Raw genomic sequence first — 9,311 nt, 5'->3', positions numbered from 1 at the left:
TTTAATAAAAATAATAAAATGGTTGACTTTTTAAATTTTGATTGTAAGGTATGTGAACCTCACCTCTACAAAAAAAAAACAAAAAACTTAAGCTTAGTAAATTAGGATGATGAAGGAAACCTTTTTAAACTAACCTAATAAAAATCAGCTAACATAATGATGAAAAGTAGAAGGAACAAGTCCTGAAGTAGGATCATACCTAGCCCAAGGGACAGCAACAAGACTGATGGGGCTACAGTGGAGTGGGGCTGGACAGGGGAGTGTGTAGTAGGAGATGGGGCCTGGAGGTGATGTGGACCACGTAGTAAAGGGTCTTCTAGACAATTATAAGGGCTTGGCTTTCATTCAAAGATAGGAAGCCGTAAGTGGATTCTGAATGGAGAAGTCTTTTCTATCTCAATGAAAAACAAAAATTCTTTTTTTTTTTTTAAGTAGGCTTCATACCCATTGTGGACCCCAGTGCAGGACTTGAACTCAGGACCCTGAGATCAAGAGTCAGATGCTTAATCAACTGAGCCACCAGGCACCCACACAAAAATTCTTTATTACAGTCTTAACAGGGTCACCTTAGCTGCTGTCTTGAGAATAAGCCACAAGGGGCCAAGGACAGAATCAGGGAGATGAGCTAGGAAGCTGTTGTAATAATCCAGTTGAGAGATAATAGAGGTTTCATTAGGATGGTGAGAGTGTAAGTGATAAGTGGCTCAAGTGAGGGTATATCCTGAAAGTTGAGCCAACAGAATTTCATGGTTTGGAGATGAAGTATGAGAGAAAAGGTGCTGTCAAGGACAGCGCAGTCATTAGCCCAAGCAACTGGAAAGATGATTGAGGTATAAATGATTAACTGAAATGGAGAATAGAGAAGACTGAAGAAAGAGTAGATTTGGGAAGGAAGATGAGGACTTTGATTTGGGACAGGTTTGCATTTGAGATGCCTAATATCCTACGAGGGGATTTCATAGACATCCTGATGTGTGAGTTTGGAGTTTAGAGGAGAGGTCCAAGCTGTCAGTAACCGTCACAAGACTATGAGATCACCAAGGAATAGAACAGGGATAGAGAAAGGACAAGGTCCACAGACTGAGCTCCAGGGCATTCCAACAATAAGAGGTTAGAGACATGAGAGGGAATCAGCAGAGGAGACCGAGGAGTGGCTGGTAATGTGAGATGAATGCTGGGGGAGTGACAGTGTCCTTGATCTCGGACGCCCTATTTGTACAAGTGGGCACTAAGTTGTTCTAGAGTTCTTGGATTCTGTGATGCTAATTTGGTTATATCTAAATATCACTTACAAATTGTTCTTAGGAGGAAGTGAGTTCAGAATGCTACCTACCACCATCCCCAATAGCAGAAACAGAAAGTCTTTCAACATTGAGATTGAAATACCCCGATTACTCCTAGGCATAGTTAACTTCCTACATGGGATCTTGTAAAAGTAACACTCTTCCACTTGTCCAAAAGAAAGTATCTAGATCTGGAATGAATGTCCATAATTTATGAGTGGTTTGTAACCTAAAGGTACCGTGGTCAAATAAATGTAGGAAATACTGGGTTATATTTGCATAGTTTAATATGGGATTGTTCATGCTACATGTGTCTGTGCTTCTCTAGAAGAATTTAGTAAGCACTTATTGGACCTTGGAATTTCACACACACACACACACACACACTTAATAACTTCTAAACATTAATCTCCATAAGATACAGTGTGGAGAATACTAACCTAGATTATTGTCAGATTTTCTGAATTGAAAAAAAATAGTTGAATGAAGGCATTGACTAAGATGAACTTCTGGACATTTCATTCATGTTCGTGAATCATTTGTAAGGTGGCGGATGTAACTGAAGACTAGCAATATCCGTTTTCATAGTCTTAGAAATTATATCAGGAAAAAATTGTATGCTCCTTATGCTTATAAAATCTAAGAAATAGGGCAGCCCAGGTGGCTCAGCAGTTTAGCGCTGTCTTCAGTCCAGGGCACGATCCTGGAGACCTGAGATCGAGTCCCATGTCGGGCTCCCTGCATGGAGCCTGCTTCTCCCTCTGCCTGTGTCTCTGCCTCTGTGTGTGTGTCACATGAGTAAATAAATAAAATCTTTTTAAAAATTCTAAGAAATACATTAATGGAACAGACCAGTAATTTGTGTTGAAGGGGATCGTCATTTTACATCGTTTCAAACTCCAGAAGCTTCAGACTCTTACCGTAATAATGTCTAGCTTCTCTCCATAACTTAATATGCTTAGCTTATCAATCTACTTGCCTACTTTTCTTGAAACCATTACTATTTTCAGCCTATTATTATATATTAAGGAGTTTCTTCCACTGTAAAGTTTGCTTCCTGCTTACACACTTCAGGAGATCTTCCTTGATACTAAGATTATGAGCTTCAATACCCGACTCCAGAGTAAACTCTCCCTGTACCTTAAAAGGGGCAGTGTGTTGGAGTGGCTAGGAACCCAGGCTCTGCAGCAGACTGCCTGGGTAGATGGAGTTCCTACCCTACCAATGACTAAATATGTGTGACTTTGAGCTCTGTGCCTCAGTTTCTTCATTTGTAAAATGCAAACGACAGTACGTACTCATAAGGCTAAGGGAATTAAGTGACTACATACATGTGTATAGCACTTGGAACAGTGATTGGCACACAAGAATATAAAGCACCGTTGTTACCATTATTGTTAGCTTATTACCACCCTTCCTGATTTTATTTTTGTTTTCATTTTATTCAGATAGAATGGCCCTAAACTTCACCTAATTTTTCTTTTATTTATTAATTCATTTATTTAATTTATAGAGAATATGTGCAACAGTGGGGAGAGGGACGTGGGAGAGGGGATCCCAAGCACACTCTCTACTGAGTTTGGAAACTGAGCTGGGGCTCAGTCTCATGACCCAAGCTGAAATCAAGAGTCAGATGCTTGGGGAACCTGGGTTGCTCAGTGGTTGAGGATCTGCCTTTGGCTCAGGTTGTGATGCTGGGGTCCTGGAATTGAATCCCACATCAGACTCCCCGCAGGGAGCCTGCTTCTCCCTCTCCCTCTGCTTATGTCTCTGCCTCTCTGTCTCTGTCTCTTATGAATAAATAAGTAAAATCTTTTTTAAAAAAAAAAAAAGATGCTTAACCAACAGAACCACCCAGGTGCCCCCACCCTGTTTTTCATTATGACCTTCCTACAATCATTTTTTATAATTTTCTTTTCCTAACCCAGTGTGTCTTTCTTGAAAGTCATTGGTGAAACACATAGTACTAAAAGTCAGCATGCCATTAGATTTTAGTGTCTCAAGCTCACCAGACTTCTATATATATGGAATGTCTATGAATGCTCCTAGGTTGAATCCAAACTGCCTTTTTAAATAGTATTAAGGTATTTTCCCTAAATTATACTTTCCCTAAATTATACCCTTGACCACACCATGGTTCACCTCACACTCAAATTCCCCTCACTTCTCTCATTTTGAGATCCTTCTGCAGCCTCATTCCTGTCACTTTGCTATTAGACCACCTGGAAAAGCTTGCTGTCTGTCCTCAACAAACTCAGAAGCTAAGGTGTATCTCTTCTACTGTTTTTAATCCTTCACGCTGAAAAATACCTATTTATCCATACCACTGTGATACATGGTGGTATACATGGAATTAAGCCTTGAAATAAGATAGTCCTAGGTTTACATCCTGGTTTTGTGTCTAGCCAGTTGTGTAGCCTCAAATAAACTACCTCAAGCCTCAGCTTTCTCATCAGTGAAAGGTATGTAATGACAATTTCCTCATAAATTTGCTGTAACAAGTAGAGTGAGTGAGTGTGTGTGTAAGATTTGGCACTGGCTTGACAAAAAGGCATTCAACAAATGCTACTTCTCCCACTACTACCACTCATGTTAGTGCTTTTCCTGCAACTGCTACTGCTGTTATTGCTTTCGTTGCTGTTACTACTATTACCACTGCTCAGAGGAGACCCTGGAAGCTACTCCTCAGTGGAATCTTCTCCTTGACAGTTTTAGTGGCAGTCCATCAGCCCTGTGGTTATCTGTAACTTCGTATTCTAGTTCCCAGGTCTTGCAATACATACATTCCTCAGAACTGCTGGGTGGATGATGTTCCACCACAGAGCTTCAATTACATGTATACAATCACATGTATAATTCTTTAACTTTGGAAATGAGGGCACCCCCGGTGGCGCAGCGGTTTAGCGCCGCCTGCAGCTCGGGGTCTGATCCTGGAGACCCAGGATTGAGTCCCGCGTCAGGCTCCCTGCATGGAGCTTGCTTCTCCCTCTGCCTGTGTCTCTCTCTCTGAATCAATAAATTAAAAAAAATGCTTATTAAAAAAAAAACTTTGGAAATGAGTGTAGTTCTGTCCAAAGGCTATGAAACAGCACTGTCTTGTTGAAAATTAATACAGAATCCAATCTGCTTTGGAGGAAAATTTGTCTTTTGCACTTAGAGAGTCCTTTCCTTGCAGGAGGCTTTTTAGTAGTTATTACCAGGAATTCATTTCCAGGAATCTTGGCTACTTATCCAATACTATTGATTCTGTGGAAAAGCTTAATTGTAAACACTAGCAGTAAAGTGGCCTTTTTAAAAAAGATTTATTTATTTATTCATGAGAGACAGAGAGGCAGAGACATAAGCAGAGGGAGAAGCAGGCTCCCCACGCGGAGCCTGATGTGGGACTCGAATATGGGACCCCAGGATCACTCCCTGAGCCGAAGGCAGATGCTCAACCGCTGAGCTACCCAAGCATCCCAGCCTTTCTTTTTTAAAATGATAAAGAAGTTCCCTTTTTTCAGAGGTTAAGGATATTGTTACTCAGTCTTGGAATTGTTCCATTTGCACCTTATCTCCTTTCTCCTTCTCCATCTTCAGTATATGTAACCTGACTAGATTAATTACAACATAGAAGGAACATTTTAAGTTGTACAAGTTTCTTGATAAAATGGTGAGAATAGAATGGGATAATTCTATCTAGCAAGTCTTGAGAGCCTCAGAGCATAAGAATTCTTTTTTTTTTTTTTTTATTAATTGGGGGTGCCTGAGTGGCTTGGTGGTTGAGTGTCTGCCTTCAGCTCAGATGGTGATCCTGGGGTCCTGGGATCGAGTCCCACATCAGGCTCCCTGTGGGGAGCCTGCTTCTCCCTCTTCCTATGTCTCTGCCTCTCTCTGTGTCTCTCATAAATAAAATATTTTTTAAAAGATTTAGTGCACATGCATGTGAGTAGCGGGGAAGGGCAGAGGAAGAAGGGAAGAGAGAATCACAAGCAGACTCCCTGCTGAGCACGGAGCCTGATGTCAGGCTCAATCTCACGACCCCGAGATCATGACCTGAGCTGAAACCAAGAGTCGGACACCCAACCGACTGAGACACCCAGGCACCCCTGGAGAATAAGAATTCTTGAGTGAATCAGTAAATACCTCAAGCTTAGAAAACTAGGCTGTTTAACCAATTGTCTCTTATTGATTAAATCGGATGTCCTAAAGACCACAATGTGAAGAGATTTTAAAAGTTTATTTAGTTCTTTTGGTGACTTTCAAGTGGCTTTGTGGTCAAATTATCAGTTATGAATAATTTAAAAGAAGAATATATTCAGTGCAGCTTTAATTTCAAAACCGAATGATCAGGAAAAATCTGAGTGGTCTTCCATTTTCATTTCTTCCCAGTGCTCTTTATATCAGAGGAATTGAATAAGTATAATATACAAACTTTTTTCCATGAACTACATTTTCCATGTGTTATCTTAGTTAAATCTTCAAAAAAATCCTGTAAAGATGATTTTCAATCCCATTTTACAGATGAGCAAACTGAGTTAACTTGTCATTCTGAAAATAGTATCGGGATGTCCTGACTTGTTCACATTACAGAAACATTATCCTCAGGATCCCTGGGTGGCTCAGTGGTTTGGCACCTGCCTTTGGCTCGGTGTGTGATCCTGGAGTCTCGAGATTGAGTCCCACGTCAGGCTCCCTGCATGGAGCCTGCTTCTCCCTCTGCCTGTGTCTCTGCTTCTCTGTGTCTCTCATGAATAAATAAAATCTTAAGAAAAAGGGAACATTATCCTCCCTGCCCCGGTTTTCATCCAATCTGAGCATTTTCATTAATGAAAGATGAAATGAAAGAAGTTTCAAAAGTGACTTCTGATCTATAGACAAAGAAGCCTTATTAGGAAGCCTAAAACTGCATTGTCTTCATAGGTGGTGGAAAATACATAAGGACATTGAAAAAAAGTTAATGCATGATCACACTGTTTGTTAATAGGAATGGAAAACTGGAAAGCATCTTAGAGGTCATGTCTTCCCATCTCAAATGGTGCAAGAAGCTCTTTAAAATACCTCTTTTGATGGGATGCCTGGGTGGTTTAGTGCGTTAGTGCCTGCCTTCGGCCCAGGGCGTGATCCTGGAGTCCCAGGATTGAGTCCCACATCCGGCTCCCTGCATGGAGCCTGCTTCTCCCTCTACCCCCGCCCCATATCTCATGAATAAATAAACAAAATCTTTAAATAAAATAAAATACCTCTTTTGAAAACTGTTCCGATTGTTAGAGCCAGACCATTCCTAGACTTTCCATCTCCCTCTCTGGCCCTCCCTTCCTAGAAAGACAGTTGGATCCTCAATTGCCTAGTTTGTCCCTGCCCCCAAGTTCTGGGCCTGTACCTGAGCTGAGCTAATGGTGATTAAACCCATTCAAGACCTGGCATCTAGCATCAACTCCCAACTCATCTACCACTTAGTCCTAAATGCAGCAGGAGTAGAGCTCTTAGTCCCAGGGCCAGGAGCACATCATCCTCCTCTCAAGCTTAAGAGAAATCGAGAAGAATAAGAGAGATTAGCATCATGACTCTAGCTCTGCAGCTAGATCTTAGTCAAACCTTGCTCTAATACTGGGCAGCATTGTGACCCTGGGCAAGCTACTTTGATCATTCCGTACCTCAGAGGTTATTGTGAGGATTACACATTATAGTCCATGTTAAACATATCAGAGTACTTAGTGCATAGTAAACAATGTCAGTTGCCATTAATAATTGCCATTATTGGTGATCCCTGGATGGCTTAGCGGTTTTGTGCCTGCCTTCGGCCCAGGGCATGATCCTGGAGTCCTGGGATCAAGTCCCACATCGGGCTCCCTGCATTGGAGCCTGCTCCCTCTGCCTGTGTCTGTCTGTCTGTCTCTGTCTTCATGAATAAATGAATAAAAATCTTTTTTAAAACTGCCATTATTTCAGTTGGAGGAATAGAGGTTGGAAACTAGGCCAGATCTGATATTCTTCCCACATAATGATCTCCGTGGAAGGATAGGCAAAATCACAATATCTGGGGTGCATCCTCTTTATCCCAAAACATTGGGATTTCCGCCTGGGATTGGTGGGTAAGGATCAGGTCAGTCAGATTTCTTATCCATGCTTTTACCTGATGCTTCCTCCAGTACTTTAAGATCAAATGCAAAGGGTCCTAATACTTACTTTATCACTAGGGAAGGGACTAAGTATCAACTAGAGTCAGCTCAGGTCATGAGATCCATTTCTCAGTCTATTTCAACTGGCGTAGAGGAATATTCTTGTGCCCACGATGGTACCTCCTAAGACTCTCAAGGCTCCTTACCTACCCAGCCTCATAATCTATTTCCCTGGGAAGGTGAGGTGCTTCTCAATGTCTCCTCTTCCTCCCTGATGCTGCTAGTAGTTCCTACCAGGGTCCACAGATTTCCCTTAGGAGAGGTGAGCCCCAGTGATTTGGTAGAGGTAGCTTCTAAGAGTAACACTTAACATGAGATCTCCCTTCTTAACAAGTTTTAGGTGTTCTTACCACACACACACACACACACACACAGGACACAAACTTTTGGAGGTGATGGATATGTTTATTATCTTGATTGTGGTAATGATTTTATGGGTATATGCCTATATCCAAACTCATCAAATTGTATAAACAAGTTCAGCTTTTATATATTAATTATATCTCAACAAAGCTATTTTTTTAAATTAGTAACCTTCTAGTTTCAGGTGTCTAAGTGCCCAGACTTGGACCAGGATTAGCTCCTTCTGTACGGGCTTCCAACCCAGGAAATGGTCAGTACCAGTCAGAAAAACTCCTACTGGTAAACACTTTCCAAACTTCACTAATTTTAACCAGCAGAGGGCACACAGCAGACGTGCAAATCTCTATTGAACTATCGATCTGTGTCTTGCATTGAGTGGTCCTCACAGCATAGAGGTGTTTATACTCGGATTAGTTCTTCAGTTGTCTCTCAGAGTGAAAAGGCTCTTGCCTAGTAATTTCAGACAAACATCCTGAGGACATTTGGTATGACTGAACATTTTCATCTATCCTAAGAGGATCCTGAAAGGATCTGCCTCACCAGAGTTTTGAAGCTCTGGCTTGGGAAAGGTAGTTTCTGATTTGAGAGTTGATCAGAAAGCCTGGGGACACCCACCTACCCACACAGAGAGAGAATACTTGCCAGAGAGAAGAGATCTGGAGACATGTGAGAATCAACCATGGACATTTTAAAAATACAAATTCCTGAGCCCTGCCCCCAGATCTGGTAGATCAGAGTGTCTGGGGCTAGTGTCTAACAAGTTGCCAACTGAGTTCATGTGGTTGGTTATGAGCCAGTGTTTAGGAGCCACTAATCTAGGGGAATTTCTGGGCCTGCTATCTCAGTCCTGCTGCCCCAGCGCAAGTTGTTAGGGTCCTGGATATTCAAAGGGACTTGGAGTCAAGACAAGATTTGAAACCAGTGGAGCCTAGGCCAGCCCTTCCGGAGGAAGCAAAGCCTCTCCCAGTGAGGGGAATGAGGGATGGTGAGTGGAGGAGAGCCTATAAGTTAAGACAGTGACTGTCCCCTCAGGTATTACAAGAGGATAATGATTTACCTTTTCTGCATCTGCCACTCATAGTGGCTAGAGAAGCTAAGCCTTGCTATCCAGAGAGCTCTCAGCATATTTCTACACCCTCCATCCCCACCCCACACTCAGGATGGGCTGCAGTAGTTTCACTCGAGGGGTGGGCTGCTCCAGCTCCTCTGGGCTGGGTATCCCTCCCAGGTACTGCTATAGGTGGTGGTGCTCAGAGCAGCATCTGGTCTTGGGCTTTCTGGCTGAAGGATCCTGCTGATATCGTTCTCAGCCTCATTGAGCTTCGCCAGAGCAGGTCATCAGACTGAATCTGGAGGCCTGAGAAAATGTACAGACACTAGAGGGTGGCTAGTTCTGGGGGGAGGGGAAGTGACAATATTCTACAGCCCCAAAGGCTGAGCAGCAAATTCCAGCTGTCTTTGTGGTTCTCAGCTATTGTCCACAGCAGGGATATCTTGGGACTCC

This window comes from Vulpes vulpes, chromosome X, assembly GCF_048418805.1.
Source record: "Vulpes vulpes isolate BD-2025 chromosome X, VulVul3, whole genome shotgun sequence".
In the NCBI taxonomy this organism is placed as follows: Eukaryota; Metazoa; Chordata; class Mammalia; order Carnivora; family Canidae; genus Vulpes; species Vulpes vulpes.
Note: the sequence above shows the minus strand (reverse complement) of the source record.